The following is a 23,758-nucleotide window of genomic DNA, read 5'->3' on the forward strand; positions in this document are numbered from 1 at the left end:
AGTCCTCAGCTGGTGCCAGGGAGTGCTGAGTGTGCCTCAGCACTCAGCACTCTGAATGTGTGGCGTTTGATTGCTGGAGTGCAGTGTTTTAGCAAACATCCCCGAGGCCCGTATCTGTTCCCATAAACAGCAGGAGCTCAGAGGAGATGGCTTGTGCTCCTTTTCACCTGCTCTGCTTATCTCCACACACCGAAATACCTGAGAAATCGTGGCTGTATTCGTCGGCAGACAAGGAGCTGTTATTTGACCGAGTCAGGAGTGACTGTAGTCCATAAACAGAAGTGATGTTTCCAGGAAAGTAAGGTACCCATTTTTTTGCTGAAGAGTAAGGGTCAAATTCTCCCAACACTAAATGTCCTTCTTATTTATTCCGTGAAAATTGAATCTTGCTACCTAGAATGTATGGTTTTCTTTTACATTCCAAAAGAGTAGGTCTAAACTGTCTTGTGTCAAAGGAGTGACATTATGGGAACAAGTTTCTCCACCTACTTTTTATTTGGTTTAGGTGGGGGATTGGTGTTTGGGGCGGGGGGTGGGAGGGTTGTTAGTTTAGTTTAGTTCAGTTTAGCTTTGGGTTGGGGATTTTTGTGGAGTTTTTTTGTTGGTTGGTTACTTTGGTCTGGTTGGGGTTTGCCTGTTGATGCTTTTAGCCTGAGACCTACAGCATACAGAAAGGTAAAATCCCTGGCAGGTGCATACCTGGAAAGCAGTTGGGTGCATAAGCAGGCAGACTTATATCCCTAGCTTTAATAGAGCAAACCCTACTTTGTCTCTTCATTTCTTCACTTGAGCCTTTTGCAATATTTGCATTTTCTTGATCCTAAATGCTGACAACAGATGCTTTAATTTCTTTCTTTTCTTTTACTTTGGCTTAGGTCTCAAATGTCTTCAAGTTCTTCTGGTAAGAAGAACATCCTTTACTGAAGGACACAGCAAACATATGAAGGTGAGTTTTGAGTCCACGAGATGTCCAGGTCCCCAGTACTTCCCTTGACATGAGCTGCAAGATGCAGGTCGCTGAGATGATACTCCTGGACAAGAAGAGGGAGATATTTCTTCCATTGCTTGGCAGAAGCTTTTCCAGCAAGCAGAAGGATGCAGGAGGGCACCTGACCCCAAGAGCCCTGCAGAATTTGTCTGCCTCTCTCAGCTTGTGTGTCACCGATAAACACACAGGCTCCACAGCCAGCACATCGGATGAGGAAGAGTCCATACCATGTAAAGTCCAACAGCAGTATTCCAAAATCACTTCTGAGCTACCTTAGCCAGTGACTCAACTACCTGTGACAGCAGCCAGAACGAGATGCAATTATTACTGAACAACTCCCCTTAATCCCAGTTTTGTTCCTTTGCCACAGTCCTCCCCAGAGTATTTCAGCATGACCTTTAGTCCTCCTGGAGGCTACTCAGGTAACAAATGCCATTTCCCCTCGGCACACTCACAGCCAGCCTGAATGGGCACAGACGATGAGAATTTCTTCCTCCTGAGGTACCTGCGCTCTTAAACGTCCCTGGAGCGCTTCCACTAGCTCAGCTCACTTGAGGGAGGATAACCATCCTGGCACACCTGAGCAGCATGTCCAGGAGACAGGGTTACCCAAACCAGGCCATCACAGCTTCAGGTTTGACAAGACTTGTGCACACATCACACAAAACAGTTCATGCAGATATTCAGTGGAGGCTGCAGAATGTGCAGAGAGATTTTAGTCGGGGGGGAGCAGCACTAGAACAACCGGAGATAGATGCTGTTTGCAGACAAACAAACCCAAGTGAGCAAACACAAAGAGGCAGAAGCTGCTTGTGAAGTTCAGCAAAGAACCATTTCAGACCAAGTTCATCCCAAAACTAAGGTGCAGTTTCAGGGCAGTTACCATGACTTCTTGCTTTGTGGTTCTGGTTTTTTTGTATAAAAGACTTTATGTTCTTCTCTCTTCTTACCCTCTAAAGTCCAGGGACTAAGGTGGCCCCCTCAGTGTTGGTGGCAGGTTTCAAAACCTGGGTTTTGAATTCACTGGACTCAAAAGCGTGGATGCTCTGTACCTGCTTGTTGCAGTAAGATTCACTTTGCCTGATGGGATTCTACCTTCCTATGCAAATATTGTTAGTTATGTAAAACTTGGGTGTCTACGTATACTATGTTAAAACCAAATCTGGTAAGGAGGAAGAAAGGCATGAAGATTTCTCTTCCCATTCTGTAGCCAAGGAACCAAGAAATACATGCTAAATTCACTGACTTAATTACTTGTTTCCCAGGAAGTTCTCACTTTATCAGCAATGTAAGTCCAAATACAAGACTCCAGGTAAATTGGTCAGAAAAATGTACGTTTATTTCTTCAGCTTCTACCTCTTCATGGTGCTGTGGTTAGACCAAGTAACCTACAACACTGGCAGGAACAGCCTTTGCCACAAGGTACAGTATAGAAGCAAACAGCAAAGGATGGGTTCAGCACCAGCAGTTAGTTCCCAGAAGATCAGCAATGGCTTGGCTGCTGCATGCCCACCATGTCTGCATCACCTTAAGGGACATTGCTGTCGCAGGTGTTGGAGGAAAAAACTGTCTGAGCATCTGAGATGGGAAAGGTGAAGGCAGTGACACAGCTGTGTGCCAATCCGAAGTGAACATTGTGTCTTCCTACGCTGCAAGGAGATCCTACATGCTAGCAGAAGAGCACAAAGGACAGTTTTCACCTGAAACACACACTAATGTATTGCAGATATACTGAAAATATTATCATTTCTAGCAGCTTCTCAAAAATAAGTCAGTTTAGACTGTTTGAACGTTGCCCCTGTTGCACGTAATACCAGGAGACTAGTGAAAAAACAGATTTACGTAAGGCATATTTCGCTTTCAGAACTGACTGCTCTTTTACTTGGAACTGGTAAGTAGTCACCAGTAGGAAAAACATTAAAACTGCATTTTCAAAGTGGTAAAAACTGTGATTCAAAAGCTACAGTGCCAGGTAGGGAAAAAGGAAAGATTATGCAACAGCAATAATACTTTAAGTCATCAGGCCTGTACATTGAGTGATGTTCTCTACCAATTACTTCTAAAGGGAAAGGATTAATTTAAGAGAAAAATCTTAATCTAAAACCACATACCACAGTTTTAAGGATTTTTCTTTCCTAAAAATTAACAACTTTTCTGTTGTTAATTATTAAACCAATTTTTGGCCCAAACACTGAAATAGAATATCCATTATTTGCCTTGTGGTGTTTGTAACTGACATAAATTAAATTAGGGTAGAAAACTGGGATGAGTCATGCTGCCAGACACAAGATAAGCCCACTTCTTTTCAAGTTTCAGTATCCTTAAAACACAGCTAAGGGTAACTTCTCATTCTTAGCCACAGAGTACTGTGGAAAAGTCAACGCAACCATAACCATACTACAGGGGTGACTAAACATTCAATGCACAATCCGCTTTTCAGCCACCTGCTTCCTCATCTCTAGTAGGGCACAGGTCCAGTGTCCGTGTGTTTCTCAGAACTCACAGAGATTACAGAGGAGCTCTTCAAAAAGAGACTTTTCTGCATGAAGCAGTGCACAGACAAATGAAACATGGGGAAAGATGTCCCTTCTTTTCTGAACTCCTGTCTTCTCCTTTTTGCCTATTCCTTAGAAATGGTGTTGCAATTCGGTCGCTGGGATAAGTTTTACAAGAGTTGTTACACTGCGCTTAAAGAAAGACAAACCCCATCCCACCGAGGTGGATCATTCGTAATTCAGGTACTGTTTTAAGCTGTTGAAGATGAATTGGGAAGAGATTTCTAGGTAGTGGGTTTCAATTTTTCTGAGAAAGCCAGCACACAGAGGAAGAGATGACAGGGCATCTCTAAACCACTCCGTGCAAAAGACTATTCCAGAATGTGGTGAGACCAACAATCCTTGGGTCACCCATAGGCCAGGGACTGAAGTGACAGGGCAGGGCTCCTCACAAAGGGACCTGGAAGGAGGGCAAGAGAAGGCAGTGTTAGCTGGAACTCAAGACAGGCTGGATGTAAGGAGAACATCCCCTCTGTGTGTGGGATGAGCTTATGCCACAGCACCAAACATGAGCCCGCAGGGTAAAATGATGTAGAGACATAAAAAAAAAAAAAGGGCATGAATTAAAGAGATGGAAGAATTAGGTCTATTTTTTCCTGCTACGAACAGAAAAATGTTTCCAGTTCCAGAGAGAATTTAAAATAACAAGTGACACTAAGCACAGAGGATTGGAAGATCACCTTGCTTAGTCTCCATTGAAAAGACTTGGCTGCAGGAGGGATTTTGCATTGGAACTCTCCCCAGACTGGGGAAAAAAAAGAAGAGAAGAAATGATTCCTGAGGAAAGAAAAAGGCAAAATCTCTCGCAGAGACACCAGCGTGAGTTCACTACAACTCTAGGTCATTAATCCCTTGGGGACGGCAACATCCATCCACGGTGCAGGACTTAAGCTTTGATGGCAACGCTGACAAAATTGCTGCCCCTTCCTGTTGCTGCTTCTGACTCCAAAGAATGAGAAATGGGCCAAAGGTGCCCAAGACAGGCAGAGACAGTGAGACAGAACCAGCCAGTTAGCTGGAAAAGAGGCAAAAAGCAAGTCCTCAAGTGTCTCCTTTTCATCATTTCCCCTGGTCTTGTTGGACCAGTCTGCTTTGAAGTAGGGAACTCTGTTAGCAACCCCAAGCAAAAGAGTGAAGCTACTCAGTCGAAGATCTTTTTCCTCCCTCCCTTCAGCCATGCGGAACACAGAGAGATGCGGCTGTCACTTGACACATAGGAACAGTTTCCCATGGGATTCCTCAGTTCGGACCCTTTCTGAAATTTGCTAGCGCTTGCCTTGGTGGTTTGGGGTCGTGCTGCGAAGCAAAGGCAGAAGGCCGATTCCAGGCAGAGAAAGCAAGGGTTTGCCCCGTGCCGGTCCGTGCCGTGCCCGGGCAGCGCCCCGGGAGCCGCCCCGCCCGCGCTGTGCCCGCAGCCCCGGCTTTGTGCCGCTCGTTCCCGCGCGGGGCCGAGCGCAGCGCCCCCCTCAGGCCGCGCGCCGCCGCTGCAGCTGCGGCCGTTGCGCTGCGGCCGTTGCGGCGCCAGTGGGCGACAGGCGCGATGGCCGAGCTGCCGCTGCCCGCCGGCTCGATGCCAGCACCTTCCCCGCCAAGCTGTGGCGCCTGGCGAACAGCCCCCGCGTCCGCTCCGTGCGCTGGGACACCCAGGGCCGGGGGCTGCTCATCGACCGCGCCCTCTTTGAGCAGGAGCTGCTCAGGCCCGCCCGGCGCCGACGGGGCGGGCAGAGAGAGAGGGGCGGCGGTCCCGGACTCCTTCAAAGCCACTCACTTCGGCAGCGTCGTGCGGCAGCTCAATCTGTACGGCTTCCAGAAAGTGCTGGGTTGCTTTGGCGCGGCTGTGCCGGGCGATGCTGGGCCCATCGTGCACTTCCAGAATCCCAACTTCCGCCGCGACCGCCCCGACCTCCTCCTGCGCATCAAGCGCCTGACCAGGGCCAACAGGCAGCGGCTGGCAGCCGGGCTGGAGGTGCGCAGCCGCCAGCGCAGCCGCTTCCAGCAGCTCAACACGGAGCGGCCGCTGCTGGACTTCCTCGCCGGGCACCCCCCCAGCGCCGGTGAGACGGGGTGGGAGCTGCGGGCGCGGGGGTGGCGTGGCGTGGGCTTTGGCCGCGGGCCCTGCCCGTGCTGGGGCCGCTCAGCGCGGCTGCCCCGGGCGGCACAGGGGCTGTCCTTGGGCAAGGCAGCTGTGCCGGCAGGGCCCGGCAGCGGTGCCGGCTGTGCCGCGCTGCCGGGGGCTGCGGGACGGTCCGGCCGGGGCTGCGCTCGCCACAGCCTGGCCCGCTGGGCCTGCAGCTGGCCCAGCCCCGAGCTGTGGCTGGCTCTGCTCCTTGCCCGGCCCTGGGGTTGCTTGGGGAGCTCTCCGTGGGGGTGTGGAAGCCGAGGGCTCGGTTGTGGTCCCGCCCAGCTGCAGGGAGCCTCCTGTCCCTTTGGAGCAGAGGGAAAGACCCAGCAGTTGGGTTTCTGGCAGTTGCCTCCTGCCAAGGAATTGCAGTGGGACGGTTTTCCCAGACGGTTGAACGAGTAGGGGAGAGCTAAGTAGACAAGAATTGGTTGTTGAATAGCCCGGGAACATGTTGGTTTTTTTTTTCTTCTTTGTAATCCTGCTTGGGGGGATGGGAGCTTTTCCCTGACAGAAGTACAGTTGCTGCCGAGGGAAGCATACCTGGGAACCAATACTGACCTAGTCTTCCCTTTGCCTCCTTTCCTCTTCCCTGCTTCCTACACAGCTCCCTCATACCAGCACCTCGGTGCTGTCTCACCTGAGGGTTTAGAGCTGCCTCCCAGACCTCCCAAGGCAAGTCCTGGTGCTCAGGAGTCTGACGCTTCCCCACCACCTCCCAAGAGAATGTTTGCCACCTCTGGACTTTCTGGGGTCTCATCAGAGGAACCAGGCACATGGAAATTCCACTCAAGCGTGAGCTCATCATTCCACTGGTTCGCATGGACCTTAACGCCACCCTGAGCTCATGGTTCCCCTGGTTCCTGTAGACCATCAGAGAACTTCCGTGGCCCTTCCACAGAAGCGCAGCTGCACATCTTCAGAGCAGCACACCCCAGCCTACAGCCCATCAGGTAGGGAGAGAGTTTGTACCCTTGCTTTTCAAACAGGTCCTGGAAAGTGACCGTTTGAAGTCTTTTTGCACAGTGCTCTGTCATGGGTAGATCTCAAGTGAGAATCAGGTAGAAAGTGTCAAGTGTACGGGGAAGCAGCACCGTGAAAACAAAGCCAATCTCTGTCTGCTTTTGCTGTCCTTCCTCCAGATTTGGAGGGTGTTCTGGCCAGTTTTCCAGGCAGCCTCTCTGTAGGGATGAAAGGGAGAGGCAAAAAACATTGGTCCACAAGCGGTCAGTGTCAAGTGCACCCCCATCTTCCTTGGAATGAAGCCCAACTAGGATGCTGACAGGATATTGCAGAGGTTGCAGATTGTCTCTCCTGCAAAGAAGGCTATTAAATTTCAGGGAGCTCTGTGTGTCCCCAGAAACAGCTGCAGCTGCAGAATACGGCCTCACCCACAAGGTTGCTTTTTACAATACAATCACAGTTGAATTTTAGCATGTGTGTCTGCAGATCTGGGCTCTTCCTGGGTGCATCCACTTTCTGTGGTCTGTTGGGATGAGAAACTCAGAAGCAGCCACATCCAAAAGCTGCTGGGGAGATAGAAAAGGCTGAGATTACAAAGTCTTTGTGTGTAGATCAGTTTTACAATCCATCCTTTAATATACATACCTCATCAATTAGAAGAAATACTGTTTGAGAGGAAGAAATCAGTCTTCCAATCCCCTGGGAAGTTGGAATACATTTCTGGAATTGGGTTTGCTGTGTGCTTCCTGTGATGTTTGCTGCAAGGCAGCAATAGAGCTCTGTGTCCCAAAGCCACAATTCTGGAGCCTGACCAATGTGTTTGGATTCCTGCAGCCACACCGGGCAGTTCAGCCCCCAGTGCTCCACGTGGCAGTGCTGGTTGGGCAGCATGGACGGCCTCCAGCTGGGCTTGGAATAGTCCTGGGCAGGAGGAATTGCCACCCCTTGGATCTTGACCTTGTTCTTGAGACACTGGAGGAGATGCTGTCACCATCCCTGCCTGAAAGGTGTCCCTGTGCTCAGGTAACTCCATTGGGTGGGAATGAACGGGGCTGGGCTGAGAGCTGTGAATGTTGTTGCATGGCTGAGAAGCAAAGGCTTCTTGGATTAAGCTTTGAATGGACAAGGAAGGATTTGCTTGGTCAAGCAAGATTCCAAAAGAAGAGGGAATGGAAAGTCTCCCCCCTTAGTGAGGATGAGAGGTGTGAGCCTGTGGTGGCCCGGTTTGGGTGCTCCTTTTGCTGGGAAGAATCCCTGGTGCAGGGGCCTTTGTGGTGATGCTCTGTAGGTTCTAAGAGGCTCTGTGTGATGGGAAAGAAGAGAAGAGTGTGGGGAGAATTTGCCACTGAAGGCAAAGTGTCCCCTGCAGGGAGGGGCATGCGAGAGGTGCCTCTGTTAGAGCAGCAGACGTGGGCTCTACCTGTTTTGGGTGGGAAGGCCAAGGCAAAGCAAGGGCTGGGCTGCAGCTGCTGCTGCTGCTGCTGCTGTGTGAGCTGTGCCGAGCCGAGCGTGCAGGCGCTGCCAGAGCCGTGCTTGGGGATGGGCTGGAGCTGCAGCTTTCTTGTCCTCTCAGTAGCCTGGTGCCTCCATTCCAGTTTCTATCTGGCAAATCCTCAGCTGGGCAAACTTGCCAGTCTTGCTCTCCGTGTTCCAGAGCTCAGGCACCTTCCTCTTGGGCATCTCTGTGGGAAGAGATGTGTGCTCCCATGCAGTCCCTGCAAAGCTGCAGCTGGATGTGACTGTTCTGCTGTTGTGCTCAGGGCTGTGGAGGGAGGGGCACATCCCTGTGCCAGGAGCTGGCAGGACTCTTTCCTTAGTGCCCACTGCATGTGTTCAGTGTCAACTTTGTCAGCTTTGGCAGCTTTTGGACTGTGTTTGAGAAGTCAATCTTCTCCACTGTTGAAGGCCTTTGGGGTGCAGACTTTGTTAGGAACAAGGGATGAAAGTGTGTGAGCAGTGGAGCTTTTAGGGGGCAGAAGTGTTGGTTTTGAGGCCCCATGACTTGTGTGATTGGTGAGCAGGACAATGATGATGCTGGACATGAAAGGGTTAAGGACTCCTTGAAGCCCAGGGGCTGCTTCTGTGTGGAAGAACAGTTCAGTCAGGGACCATGAGTCCTTGTGTTTGCCGGATTCCCTCTTTGACTTAGGAATCCCCTTCCTCTTAACCCTTGCCTCTTCCCAGCCTTGCCTGGAGTGTTCAGTTCCTGTGGTGGCACTGGCCTTTTTGCATATTATTATACAACTTTGCCAAAGAATTTCTCTGTTTTGTTTAATATGCAGACCCACTGCCTGCTGCAGATATATTAGCCAGGAAGGACAGAGTCAAGGTGGAGTGTGGGATTTTTTGGGATGCCCAATATCTCATTGCCAAGTGTGATGAAGTTCTGTCTTCTGTAAACTCAGACACAGCAGTTTTCAAGAGCATTTTCTTCTTCAAGAGAAGAAAATGTGGCAGGCTCTGATCTACTGTGTCCCTGCAGAAAACAGTGAGTGATCTTTGGGTTTCTTTCTTTCTGGTTTTCTTTTCAGGTCAATCTTAGTGTTGCCCCTGAGTCTTCAGGAGGGGAGGCTGGGAACAGGGCTGCAGCAGAAGGAGCTTTGCCTGGCGCCATGAGCTGCGGGAACAGTTCCCTGGAGCCCGAGGAGCCTGGTAAGGAGAGAGCCCACACTGCTTTAGAGAGCTCTGAGGCGGCTGCTCTGAGCCTGCCTCTGGCAGGAAGGGAGATGAGAAGAGTTGAGTTCCTGTCTGCAGGGTTGGTGCTCCCTGGTGCCTTTCGTTCAAATCCTGCCCTGGCACAGCCTCCCCGAGCCCTGCCCTCCACGCTTTTCCAGAGGCACTGACACCGAGTGCTGTGCTGTGGCCAGAGAGCCGTGAATAACCCTGACCCTGTGGGAGTTGTGTCACCAACCCGGCTGTCCCAGTTTTGAGCTGAAGTCCGTGGATGAGTTTGCTGCAGGGTGACAGTGCTCTGGAGGCAGCACTGAGTGACTCTTGAAGCAAGAGAGCAAAACCCCAGCAAAAAGTCAATGTAGAAGTCTGAGCTTTTGTGTCAGCACATTAAATCAATGTAGGACCAATCTGCTGGTAGCCCTAGTGAGCCACGTTAAAAATACAAGCAGCAGAAGCTCAGAGGCCAAACAAATCATAAACCACAGGGATTTATGATTTGGAAAGGAAAAACTTAACTTACCCCAAATTAGCGAGAACTAACAGGAGAGAGAGAGCACCTTGGATCTGCATTCTTGAGCAAGGCTGGTGCAGCCTGCAGGCCTCATGGGGAGCTCTTTCCCTCCCAGCTCTTCCTGCCAGAGCTGATGGTCGAGTTGAAGCCGCTGTTGCTCACTGCAGAGGGCAGTTTGTAGGTCCCAGGTAATGGAGCTGGTTCATAACCCAGCTCACAGCACCCTTCAGCTTCAGCCGTTTCAGTGAGGACTGAGGTGTCTCTGTCAGCACAGAGGAAGAACAAGGCTGGGCTTCTGTGTGGGAGCTGGGACTGTCTGAGCTTCAGGCTCTCGTTGGTGCCATTTGCACTGCGGGTGCTGAGACTCTGTCGGGATACTTCAAACCTTTGGAGGTTTTGCAAACTTGGAATGCTCCCTGTTCTCTAAAGAGCAGCCTTCAAACTCCCAAGTGAGAGTCTGCCTTTCAGGTCACCTTTTACAGTCTTTGATAGAAAGGCAGTTACTTCCAAAAGGAGAGATGCCTGAAGGCCTATATTGACTCAGTGTTCCTTTTGCTTCCCAGATATCCATCTGATCTACCTCTCCAGGAGGGCTGCCTTGCGTGGGAGGAAGGGACCGAGGGAGAGCCTGTGACCATCGGGCAGGTGGAATCCCTCTGTTTGTAGCTAGATTTATAGATGTCTATAGTTATAATTATATATCCATATAGTTATTTATAGTATTTATACTCTACTTATTAGTTACATATAGTATTTATAGATTTATACAGTTGTGTTTATAGGTGCATGTATTTATAGATCTGTGTAAATTTATATAGTTATACATATGATATAATTATATTTATACATAGGCAGTTACAGTTATAGATTTGCAGTTATAGTTATATATGTGTAGAGAAAAATTTATATATATATAAGTTGTATTTATAAATGTACATAGTTATATAGTTAGAGATATTTGGGTGTTTAGATACATAGGTTGATGTTTATATAGGCCTAGGCTGCATTCTAAGCTCCTTCTGCCCTCAGCCACCTTTTTAATCTCTTGTTTTTCCCCCTGTGCCCCCTCTGTCCCCTCTTCCTGTGCTGGCTCCGAGCTGGCGGCCGGGCCGGGCGGAGCAGCAGCTGCAGCCCCGGTGTCCCTGGAGCGGTGGGAGCTGCCGGTGGCCGCAGGCCCTGTGCCCTGAGGAGCTGCTGGAGGACGGTGAGACAGAGGGGGCTGAGGGCGCTGAGGAGGCAGTGACACTGAAAGGACGGTGACCTTGAGGTGCTGGTGGGACTGGGGGGTTTGGGGGAGCAGAGGGCGAAGTGGCACGGAGGTAACAGGGAAGTGGCACAGGCTGAGGGGGTTGGCAGGTCTAAGGGGGACAGGATGGATCTGAGAGGACTGAGGGGCATGAGAGGACTGTGGGGGTCTGAAGAAACGGAAGGCGGCTGTGCGTTTGCCAAGGGCATGGCAGGGCTGAGGGGATGGAGGGGGCCAGCAGGGAGCACGGAGAGGTCCGGGACTGCAGCTCTGCCAGGCCTTGGAACCAATTCCAGAGCCTCCACTTTTGCCACAGCTGCCTTGAAGACCTTGAGAAGAGCCGGAGAGTGACGAGAACCAGCAGGGAGAAGCGGAAGGCCGCCAGCAAGAGCAGCGAACGGGGACCTGCTGCTGCCGCCCGAGACCCTGGGTGAGGCCCCAGGGCTGCTGAGGCAGGGTGGGCGTGAGGGTGGCGTGGGCTTTGGCCGCGGGCACTGGCCGGCTGGGCAGGAGCGGGCCCTGCCCGTGCTGGGGCCGCTCAGCGCGGCTGCCCCGGGCGGCACAGGGGCTGTCCTTGGGCAAGGCAGCTGTGCCGGCAGGGCCCGGCAGCGGTGCCGGCTGTGCCGCGCTGCCGGGGGCTGCGGGACGGTCCCGCCGGGGCTGCGCTCGCCACAGCCTGGCCCGCTGGGCCTGCTTTTCCTTTCTAACCCTCCTGGGGAGGCTCTGAGATTTCCTCTTCCCCGATGGAAGTGCAGCTGCTGCCAAGGGAAACGTCCCGATCCTGACTCGGTGTTCCCTTTGCTTGCCAGGTGTCCCATCTGCTGTCCCCGTCCAGGAGAGCTGCTCTGCACGGGAGGAAGAGACCGAGGGAGAGGCTTTGATGATGGGGCGGCTGGAATCCCTCTTCTTGTATCTCTGTTTAAAGATGTATGGACTTGCTCATGAGATAGTGACCATTACATGGATATTTATATGTAGGTTGCTATTTGTATAGGTATATTTGTATATGTATGTTGTTATATTTATGGATGTATGCTATGTATATATATACATATATGTTTGTAATTATATATATGTGTCTATATCTATCTAAGAATATATGTATGTTGTTATATCTGTGTTAAGTTCTGTTTCCTATGTATACTGTTTTCTAGGTATCTGTTTCTATTGATGTAGTTATAGGTATATGGCTACTTAAATAGGTATAGTAGTATTTGGTTAGGTATATATGTCTATTTTTATATTTTTCTATGTATATTGATCTATTTCTAGGTGTGTAACTATATTTACATATGGGTTGAGATGTATGGTTGCCTATAGATAGGTTTGTTGTATGTATCTATTTATAGATATACTATGTAATATCTAATATTTAATCTATATTTGTATATTGTGGTGGTTATAAATGTCTTTTTTCTATTTAAATATGTGTTTATTGAATTATTAAATATTGAATTTTCTATTTAAATATGTGTTTATTGAATTATTAAATATGCTGTTTATTGAGTTATTGGCATAGGGCTAATTAGAGAGGGATATTGATATTTTTCTACTGATATATGGGCTGTACGCTTGTAGTAGTATGCAATAAATTCAGTTGTTAACCTTCAGTTGATCTTTGTGTATAGTGAGTTGTTGTAGAGGTTGGCAATAAATTAATTCTTGTTAACGGAAGTTGGTATTTGTATATTTTTACCTTGCATTGTTGTAGAAATCTAATAAAGAACTCTTTTTAACTTAAAGTTAGATCTGTAGAGTTCTATATTGTCAGCGCGGGTGTAGCAATCTGCAATAAATGACATTTGTCAACTGAGATGAGTGTTCTGTGATTTGTGCTCTCCAAAGCAATGAGCAGATGTCGACGTGAGGACGCTGGAGGCTTTTGGCCAGTGAAAATCCCCAGCCGTGCCCAGCAGATCCCCCGGCTGCAGCCAGGCTGGGCAAGGGAACGGCACCTTTGGCATGGCAGCAGAGCCACATGTTGGCTCCAGACTCGCTGCAGAGGCCTGCTGAGAAAACGGGACTCCCCTGAGCGTAGAACTGCAGCCAGGAGCCACCCGGCGAGGAGAAATCGTGCACAATGAGCACAGGAAAGAAAATGTGGCCAAACAGATGGGATGATACTGTGGGAGCCTGATTAGATGTCCTAAATCACCGCTGTCTAGGCATGTATTCAGCAACAAGAATGTGTATCAAATTCCTTCCATGAAAGAGAGGATTGCACTTTCCCCTTCATTTACCTTGCTGTGGAAGTGGAAGATGTCCTCGTTACTGAGAATTTTTGCCCTTCAGCACCTCCCTCACTCACATTAATTAAAAGATTACGTCCTACAACCTGTCACCATAAATGAAAACAGCCCTGGCCTTGTGACAGTGTTTGCAAAGTCTTCCCTCCTCCTGCCCCTTCCTGTCCAAACTGTACCTGAGGTGAGTGAGAGCTCCAGGAATTCGGGAGGGTGCAGTACCACCACAGGTGGGAAGGTTTTGCAAAGCTTCCGAAGTATCAGGAAACTCTGGCTTTTTCCCCTGGAGTATTTTTCTGCTCATGAAGGATCTGGGAGGACGCTGTGCCTCCAGCTCACTCAAGTAAAGTTTGTTTTCTTCATGGCTTGAGTAGGGAAAATGAAAATTGTAATTTTTAAAGTGAAATTTGGGGTTTGGTGCAGCTGAGTTTGCTTCACGATTTGCTGTGGAAAGTAGAGTAAAAGCTTTAAATTCCCAACAGAAGCTGACTACTGGCCCCCACAGAGACTTGAATGAGGCTCAGGTGTGCTTGCTGCACACTGGTCCAAGGGAAAAGTTGGAAAAAAATCCCCTTTTATTGCAGATTGAGCCTCTGTGTACTGTTGTCTGAAGGGCTGTCTGTGGCAAAACATGGTACTCCAGCCAGCAACTGTGGATATGGGAGCTCTAACAGCAAGCTGCTTCTCCAGAGCGAGGGACAGGGCCAGCCCCAAAGGCTGAAAGGTGTTCTGGGTACTGGCAGAGGTACTGGAAGGCCAGGCTGTCCTTGTGCAGGGATGGCCTTCAAAGGGGCCTTCACACCTTGTGCTGCTGGCAAAGGGCAGCTGGTGGCCTTCCACAGAACGCTGCTTTTGTCCAGTTCTTGGAAATGTTCCAGCCAGCATCAATTCCTGCTGCTCACACCAGCCCCTTTCCAAGCAGGAGGAACTTTGTGTAGGCAGCCTGACAGCGTAGTGGCAGAAGAAAATACTCAGCTGACTGTTATCAGCTCTCTGTCAGAAGCTGCATCCGCAGTCCCTTATCTCTTCCAGTTGTCTCAGACGTGGAGGAAGCAGCGGTAAATCACTGATCCTGGAAAGGAAAGCGGAAGGAGCAAAGGCAGTAGCTGCTCCCTGGCGTCTTGGGAGCAGTGAGAGCCATCCAAACTAGGACCATTGCTGGGTTGTGGAGATGAGAGTGACCAAGCCAGCAATCCTCTGCATGCGACTGGAGCCATCTGTGAATAGGAGCATGGAAATCTGACCTTGTAAAACAGAGAAGGTGTCCTTGGGTATTTGCCCAAGCTTGGATGTGGTCTGAGCCACCTGGGCTAGTGGAATGTGTCCCTGCCCATGGCACAGGGGCTGGATCTAGAGTGTCTTTAAGGTCCCTTCCAACTGAAGCCCTTCTCTGAGTCTGTGAATTATAAACCCATCACGACAAAGAGAACACAACAAATCTGCGTTCCCTGCTACGTTATTGGAGCTTGCTGTAGTCACTTGTGTCACCTGGAGACTGGTTTGTATTTGGAGAGATTTTCATGGTCCTGCAGTATCTAGGTGTGACTTTCCCCGGTTCCGAGCGACAACAGATGCCAGAACAGGCTATTTGCAAGCACAGAATTGGTTAAGCTGCCTGTGAACCTGATGGGAGAAGTGTGTTGGTGTTATTGCAGTGTTTACCCTGTACAGGTGATAGTTGGTTTTCATTCTGAACGTGCAATGTTCATGCACAATGCTCATGTATGCATAAATACTGGCTTTAAGTCCGAATTCCCTCTTCACCCAAGGACGTGCAATCCATCAGAAATATTTAACAAGGAGCCATATTAGCTTTGGGCTTGATGCTATGGCTTGTTCAAAGTGTGTGACGAGTAATGGTAGCCCTAAGAAATACCACTCTTGTTAATTTGGGTTTATCCTTTATCAACCCTCTTGCACAGAAATCACTTACTTACAGCAGAGACTAAATGAAATTCCTTAATACAGATGAGAATTGTGCAATCCAGGCAGATTAAAGGGGGAGTGTTCTGTTGCTGTGAAAAGACAATCTAGATAACCTGTTTGCTGTACGTCCTGGAGAAGGCTTTGCAGTTAAGAATGAAAAGGAAAAACCCGTGTCTCTTTCTTAAGACGTATCTTGAAAGAGCTTTTTGTATTACCAGAAGCAGCTACACTGATATTGACCTGCACAATTATAAATGCACAACAACCACTTACATAATTTAACCTGGCCATGATTTTTAGCTGCAATTCCAAAATCTCAGAAAATATGTTTCTATACTTTAAACAATGAAGGAGAGCGGAAATACCAACATTTCTCATTAGCCTTTTGGCTTGGAAAGACCATTTAATTTATGCTCCCTTAGCTGTCAGCCTAAACTCGGCTGTGCAAACCTTAGGTTTGTGTTGGGCCTTATGTACTTCTTTAGCATCAGCTTAGGTGCAAACCTGGTATAAAACCCTCCAGGCATCACACTGATTTAGAGTGACAGAACTTCACTCTTCCAGCACGGAATTTCCTTTCCTTTACTTGCTCCTGCAAGTCATCGCCACAGTGGAAGTGGAATCAGTGCCTCGCTCTCTGGATGTGGTAGGATTTTACACCTGTCCTGACAGACAACAGGGACGCAAATTTGTTTTCAGCATACCATTACATCTAAATCTTTGGTTCGAGAGCAAAAGGAAAATGTTCATCTAAGAAGTAATTTTTGCCTGGATTTTTTGACATGAGGACAACCTGGGGTCTGCTGGCAAGAGCAACACTGTCCCTGTGGGTATGAACCTCCCTGAAGGATGAAGAGACTGTTGCCACAGAGGTCACATCTGCAGGATGAAAACCCACCGTGCCATTAATTTGATGCAAACTAAGCCCAAGTGGCCCAGCTCTTCATCCTCAGCACGGACTTGCCATTGCAGAGATGTTATTAGCAGACTCAGCTCTTGTTTACAAGTGGTGTTAAATTGTCAGACAAATCAGCCAGCCCTCCCTCTCTTGTCCTTCTTGGCCTCCGGCCGCCGAGCTGCTGCTGAGAAAGGGAGAGGCAGAGTCCTTCCAGGTAAACAGAGATTTCCAATGGGTACAGACTTTCTCCTTTCTTTTGTTTTCCAGTGACAATAGAGGGGTTTGTCTTCAATCTCTGCGTCAGCAGGGAAGTTGTGCTTGCCCATCATGCCTAGGATCTGAACAACTGGGATTTTTAAATTTTTAAAAAACCCAGAGTGACGTGACCTTCTTCAGGAATCTGGAGAGAAGAGTCAAAAGGGATTCCTGGAATGGTGTCATAAGCACACAGTGGTATTAAACATATTTTGATAAAAAGGCATAAAAGCTCATAAAGCGTATAGAACTGATGTAAAGCTAATCAAAAAGAAGTATTTTCTTGTAATAAACAGTGAGGATTGCAGATCACAGGAAAAGAGGTTCCTGGTGGGAGGAGCACAGGTTTTAAATGTAGGACCAGCTCTTGAGGTTTGATTTGTTTCCTCTTTCAGACTACAAAGAAGTCTTGGTGTTCCTGAGTAGAATCTGGTGCCAGAAGTTTGAGAATAGGGTGTGATGAGATCACCAGAGTATTTTATCTGTATCTAGGAAGAAGGCCTGCAGAGCTTCCCTTTGGCTTTGATTGAAAGTAGAAGTCCTGTTTTTACCAAGAATATTGGTCTCTCTGTGTTTTGGACAGAGCAAAAGAAAACAACAAACTGCCTGAAGTCTAAAGGTGAAGTGTGTCACAGAGGGCTAAGAGTTCACCAAGGCAAGAGAGCCCCATGTCATTTAAACTGTTCTTTCCCGAATAACAATAATTTCCCAGTCCGTGTTGATTTCATCAAGCACCAGCAGAGTAAGTCAGAGTAAGTCAGTCTCTTTTCTTGTTCTGGCCTTCCACATATCACTAAGGAAAGGTGAGGCTGTGTTACTCTCAGCTAAATTTTAAATTCTTCAGAAATCAAAACTGAATTCAAGTCAGCTTCATAAACACTGTAACTTACAGACTTCTTAAAAGCTTGTATCCTTTTATATTTACCTGGAGATTTGAGCTCATTCCTTGACAAGAAGAAAAAGGCTACATATGGGACTAATCCTTTTTCTGATATGAAACAGTTTTCAGCAGAAAAGGGGAGAAAAAGGCCTTTGAACACATCTTTACTGACAAGAAAGGTGCCAGCAAATACTTATCAGGACAAAAAGGCATGGGCTGTCATTTTCTCTTATTATGTGTGCATGAAATAGTGGTATTAAGCCTCTGTTTTCAAGACTATAAAAACACACAGTACAATGTGAATCTCTAGTTAATGTCTTTAACAGTGCAACTTATGCTGGATTCTAAGAGCTCTGTTTAATTCCTTTAATGCTCTGATTGTTCCTGTGAATGTTCAAAAGCCATTAACCATAGCACTCAGTGTTTGGCAGATATTTGGTCTTGAAGGAAAACTTTTACTAATTTTTTTCCTATCTCTTTTAAAATTCACAGTGTTTAGTTAATAGCAAGAGCTAGAAAGCAAAAGCATGTGGGAAAGGGCTACTTATTGTAGCAAACATATCTGTTGTCAGAAAATGTCCTTTAGATAAAATCAGAATTTCAGAACTCTATCCACTCCCTCTCTCCCTCTCTCCCTCTCTCCCTCTCTCCCTTTCCCTTTCCCTTTCCCTTTCCCTTTCCTTTCTCTTTCCTCTTTCTTTTCCTTTTTCCTTTCCCCTTTCCTGTTTCCCCTTCCCCCTTCCCCCTTCACTCCTATTGTCTCTTCTTTTCACACACAGAGGCTTTTATCATCTGTCCCCTTCCAAGTAATTTACCACCCCTTCATTAACTCTGCCAGATGCTGTTTGAAGGTGTTCTCTGCATTCGCTGAGAGGCTCTCACAGCACTACCAACAACAGCTGTGAAGCCAGAGTGGCAGAATTTGTCATTGCTACCCCTGGAGTGGAAATATCAGTAGGAGCCCATGCTCTGCCTCCTCGTGCTGACAAATCCCTGGAATCCCTTCTGCTGTGCTCAGGGTCTGTGGCAGCACTACCAGAGAAGACAGAGCATGTGGCAAATCCTCAGGGACACCTTGGGCTGTGGCACTGGACAGCAGGACCCTCTCTTGGCCAACGGTCAGTTCTGCAGAGAGGTATTGCCATGCTCCTCAAAACACTCCTTTCTTTTCTGGGGAAATCCCTTCCGCTTCCGTCACTTACGACTCTGAGGGGGGCCAAAGACTCAACGCTCTTTTCCTGATAAAGCAGATGATGGGCAGTTCTTCAGCCCATGGAATAACAAATAAATTCTTTTGACCTAAGTAGCCTCCAAGCACATACTTTGCAAGGGAATTACTTCCCCACTCATGGTGCACTCTCCCCCTTCTAACAAAATCCCAGTGCTTGCTGCAAACAGCCCAGGATATTTTCATGAATAGCTCATAAAATGGCTCACAATCAGCCTCTTGAAAAAAGCAAAGTGTGTTTTCTAATATAACCAATTAGTTCGAGTTTTGAATGTTTTGCATTTGCAACTGAGGCCCTGTAAGCAATTCTAATTGTTGTCAGTAGGTGAGGTACTTATGAACAAAGAATTAAGTTTTACATGGCATTTCCTCATGGGTAATGATCATAAAAAAGAATGGATGTTCAGAGGGTGTGTTCTTGTAATGTGATATGTTCCAGGTATGACACACACATACACACACACAGAGTACAACACCTCTCCTTTATACTTTTCTTTTATAAATACACAGTTTTAAGAATTTGTAAATTTTATTTGGCACAAAAGGTCAAAGATTCTGTAGTAAACACCTGTCTAGCCTCCTGGACCTCCAGTTTGGCCATCCAGGGCCATAGGGTGCTACTTCAAAAGCTATTTTTCAGTCAACAGTAGCACACATAGGCTCCAGGGCACCAACCTGCCCTCTTTGTGTGTCTTCCACAAAAGAGTTTCTTCCAGTTCCCAAATGCCAAAAATCATGTATTTTTGCATGCAAAATATGATGACTTTTGCTGATATTAGTAACTTTTCAAAGGGCCAAAGCTGATTAAGATTTCTGAAGTTTTACAAAATAGAGATGTAAATGTCACAAAAAGCATAGTAAGAACGAAGGTGTAATCATCCTGAAAAAAAATCCTCTCTTTCTGAAGTAGTCATAGAATCACAGCTTGATGCAGAGGCAACTGACACCGCCTTACCCTGCCAATGAGCCATGCTGGAAATGCAGAGCACGTCAGCCCCAAATCTGGTTCTCTGGCATGTTTTTATGTGCAGTTGTCTCCAAAATCTGCAGCAGCACAAGCAAAAGCCACAGCAAAGCCCATTCTGAGGATGGCTTGCGGGATCCTCCACACCTCTTCCGACTGCACAGGAAAAGCAGGTTCTCCCACAGCAGCAGGCTGGTGACTCTCACATCCCCTCAGCCTCGTGCTGTGCTGTCACTGTGCTGTACCTTCTGTGTTCTGAGCCAGGAAATGTGACACTGGTGCTACCAGGGACATGATCTCTGCTTTGGCCAGACACTGCAGTGTCTCCAGGCTCCCCTGGGCTCTGTCCAGCCCAGGCCACTGCAGCCCTGGGGCAGCTGTCTCACAAGCAGGAGAGCACGTCCTGCTTTGGTGCAGCTTCTCTTCAGCTCACAGTGCCAGGAGTTATTTTTGGGGGAGGTGAAGCCCCCTGGCTGCACCGCTGCTGGGGCAGAGCGCAGGGACAGCACAGGGACAGAGGCCAGCCGGGGCACAGGTCACCGCAGGGTCCCTCAGCTTCATCGGGTACAGACAGTTCTGGAGACAACAAAATCCCCAGAAAAACTGCAGAACTGGGAAGCAAGAGGACAAAAAGGAGCCTGTGGGCAGACTTTGAGGAGAAAACCTGCAAAAACAAACTCAGGTGGACCCAAGGCCAGCTAGGAAGGGGTTACCACCATCAGTGTGTACCCCTTCCCGAGGCAGAGGAGGAAACCCCCACCAATACCATCACAAACCTCCCAGCAAGAGAGCCAGGACACTGATGGCTCCCTGGGAGCCCCAAGGCTGTGGCTGCGAGCTGTGGGACCTGGGAAAGCGTTTGAAGGGCCAGCACAGCACAGGGAGGTGCTGAGGGTGTTTCTGTGCTCAGTTCTCACTGCTCTACCAGGGCTCTTCAGCACCAGTTCACCCCAGGGCTGTGTGACCGGCACAAGTGCTCCAGGGGTGACACCATCGCTGTGTGTTATTACAGCTCCTGCACACACTCATAAGCCAAATGCATGGCATTTTTACCAGGCAGTTCCTTTTTCTTTTTGATAGTAAGGAATTTAAAGGGTTTAATGGTGATTTATTTGATTTAGACATTTTGTAACGAGCATACTGAAGTAAGAGGTTGGCACTAAATTTTGAATCAATGCCATAATTATAGAATGCGTTCCCAAATGAAGTCAATGAATATCTATTATTTTCTACTCCCATTGTTTGAGCTGAAATGTGACTTGCACTCCATTTATTGCAAAATAGGAGATATTTTCCAAACCTTCTTAACATTTATTAACAATGTTTACCAATCTTTTCATTTTAACCTAATCTGCTCTTTGAGACCAAAATATATATAAGCCTTCTGAACAAAAAAAAACATTTAATTTTCTGCATTTTAGATCACATCACATCTAAATTCCAAGTAAAACATGTCTGAGCTTCACTTCTCTCTTTCTGACTGCACCCTGCCCTATTCAAAGGCATCATGCAAACATCATTTAGTGCACCATTCTGGATGGTTTGTGGAGTTGCAGACTGGTGCGGGGAGTGCAACACATGTACACACATCAGTGCCAACTGTTCATGGCAACCTCAAACTCAAGCTTAATGTTTCCTTGTCCCAACAGTTGAGCAGCGACATAAATTCAGCTCCCATGAATCCAGAAATTGTTTAAACCAACATAAAATGTGTAATTAACAAATAGGCACCCTCATCATTGTTCTGGTGATTATGAACAGAAAATCATGTCCTACAGGAACTGGAAATGTGTAGGCTGTGCTATGGGGAACACTGGATGTTCAGATGGCAGAGGCACTAGAAATACGCAAAAAGTGCTGGTTTCCGTCTTATGTATTTCTATGTTACCTCAAATTTACGGACAAGAAGCACTTTGCTCCTATTTACAGCACAGCTGAGTGTGCAGCCCTTTCATACTGTGAAAGAACATGACTCTGTCAAGGGAATGTCTGAATGGTTCATGAATCTGAAGAACAAATTGGCCAGATTTCCCTTTATCTCTTGCATTTCAGTATCACTGCCCTTTTGTAAGAAGCCAGGCATTTTCTCTCCCCCGTCAGTGGCCGGGCTTGTTTCTCTCTCATCTGTCTGCCAGCACATAGCCATGGACTTGGAGCTCTTCACCTCCAGGAAGCTGGCTCTGGCTGGGTTTGGGGGACAGCTTGGCTATTGTTGACCTTGCAAGCAGCACTTGTTACTCCTGGCGTTTTCTGGGAAGAGCTGAGAGCAGCACTGGGAATGTTCTCTGAAAGAGCCTCAGCCTTCTGCCATGTGCTGCTTCCATGGAGCAGATCCAAGGATGCCACGTGACCGTTGGGTTTTCATCAGACACGATGCTGGGAAGGCAACTCACCCAGTGTCCTGAAACTGAAATGGGATGAGGGCTGACCCTTTGTTCTGCCCTCCAGAGAAATGCAAGCCCAGGAACTGGTGGCTGCACCTCAAACCACATCTGTCACCAATGTCCTGAACTGGGGCATTTACCCCAACTCCCCCTCCATGGGGATTCTCCAGCAAAAGCCAAGATCAGCTTCTCTCGCGCTGTGTTATGAACTTGTTGGCTGGAGGGCTGACCCAAAGCATGTGAAACGGCGCCGCACCAATGCCATGGGATCTCAGGGGTTGTGTTTACACAGCCTCACGTGTCAGTGCTGATCAAGAACTCTGTGCTCACCTCACCTCAATGGACATGTGTCCATGTGCAAGGAACACACCTGGAAAAGGTGGGCAGAGGGCGGATCCATGTCATGTTAGTGTCAACTGCTCTAACTGATGGTAGGCCTGGAAAGCTGGACTCGATGGTCTTGGAGGTCTTTCCCAACCTTAATGATCCTGTGATTCTGTGACTGTTGAGGCACAATTTTGGCCATATTGCAGAAAATAGAATCAAACACAACAAAAACCAGAGGAGGTTTCACACCACTTCAGCCTGCTATTTCATGCTGTATGCCTGGTAGCAAGCAAGAAAATATGCAAGAAATTGGCAAAGAATTTGAGTTACTCTGTCTCACAAAAGATGGGGTAAGGGTCATCATCAAACCCACACAGAGCATATCTGTGCTCATTAACAGATTTTACAAAACAGTTACTAGTACTTGTTCAGTGTTCTTGGATCTTCCTTTAAAGGAAGCAGGTTCTTGAAAGGTCTGGAGTGAATATTCAAACATTAGAACATCAGGCTTTTAAACATTAGAATATTTAAACATTAGTACTACACGAGATTCCCAGAAAGCCAGTGGTGAGAGTGATAACTTTGCATTAAAGCTGATTAGCAGCTGAATTTTTCACAAAGACATACTGAGGAGACTCTAAGACAGAATTATTTAAAACGGAAATTGCAGACACAACTAGATTACAAAAGTCAATGAGCTGGAAGCTCAGCTGGTACAAATCAGATCTACAGCATCATTGAATTCAAAACCCAGCTCAGTGCTTGCTGGAGGGCATCCATGACCTGATTCTGAAGCGTCTCACAGAATTTGTGCTGTGCCATTTCAATGGTGCCAGTGAAAATTATGGTCTTCCTGTAATCAACTTACTAACGACTACACAACAGAATTACTGGATTGTGTGCAAACTCTAGAGTTGGGGTTTTTTTTCCCTTTTCATTGCACTGTTTCTGTTTAGCTCAGATAACAATAAAAAGTTTTTGAAAGGATATATTGTTTTGTAGAAGGTACATTTTAATTGCTGGGTTTATGATTACTTTTCAATAATTCAGCCTTATCTCCCTGCTCTGAACAAGAATATCCATTCCAAAACAGTGACATGGGGTCTTGTGACCAACACAGTGAAAGGTGAAATGGCTGAGGACATGCAAATGTGTGAAAGATTTAGGTCATGCTCTCTTCCTTCAGGCAAACATGGATCCTTTTCTTATCCCAACAAGGTTGATCCCTCAAATTATGACATATGAATACTTCAATTTTACTTCTCAAAATCTATGAAGAGAGAAGTAAATATTTTTTACTTCTCAGGTAGGGGAAATACCTACATTCGGTGTGTAGAGAGGACAGACAACCCTTTCTTTCTGTGTTTTATTTTAAAAAGTGGGCAAAGACACTGACATTCTGGTAAGAAAACAATTAAGCTGAGAGTACAGAACTGCTCTTCTCTTTAAATTGTTCCTATAAAACTAACATAAATTATGTTCAGGTTGAAGCACTGATGAAGAGAGGTCATTAGTTTGTAAGCAATTGTCCAAACTTTGCAGCTACGCAGAGTGCTGGAGGTCCTTTGGCATTAAGCATTTCTAGAGCAGGTCCCTTC

At 47.5% G+C, this 23,758-nt stretch overlaps 1 pseudogene; it reads left to right on the top strand.

Moving 5' to 3' along the window:
* The window catches only part of LOC116438294, a 13,243-nt pseudogene extending 934 nt beyond the window's left edge, over positions 1 to 12,309 (top strand).
* Positions 12,310 to 23,758: the final 11,449 nt, after the last annotated feature.

Source organism: Corvus moneduloides, chromosome Z (genome assembly GCF_009650955.1).
Source record: "Corvus moneduloides isolate bCorMon1 chromosome Z, bCorMon1.pri, whole genome shotgun sequence".
NCBI classification, from domain to species: Eukaryota; Metazoa; Chordata; class Aves; order Passeriformes; family Corvidae; genus Corvus; species Corvus moneduloides.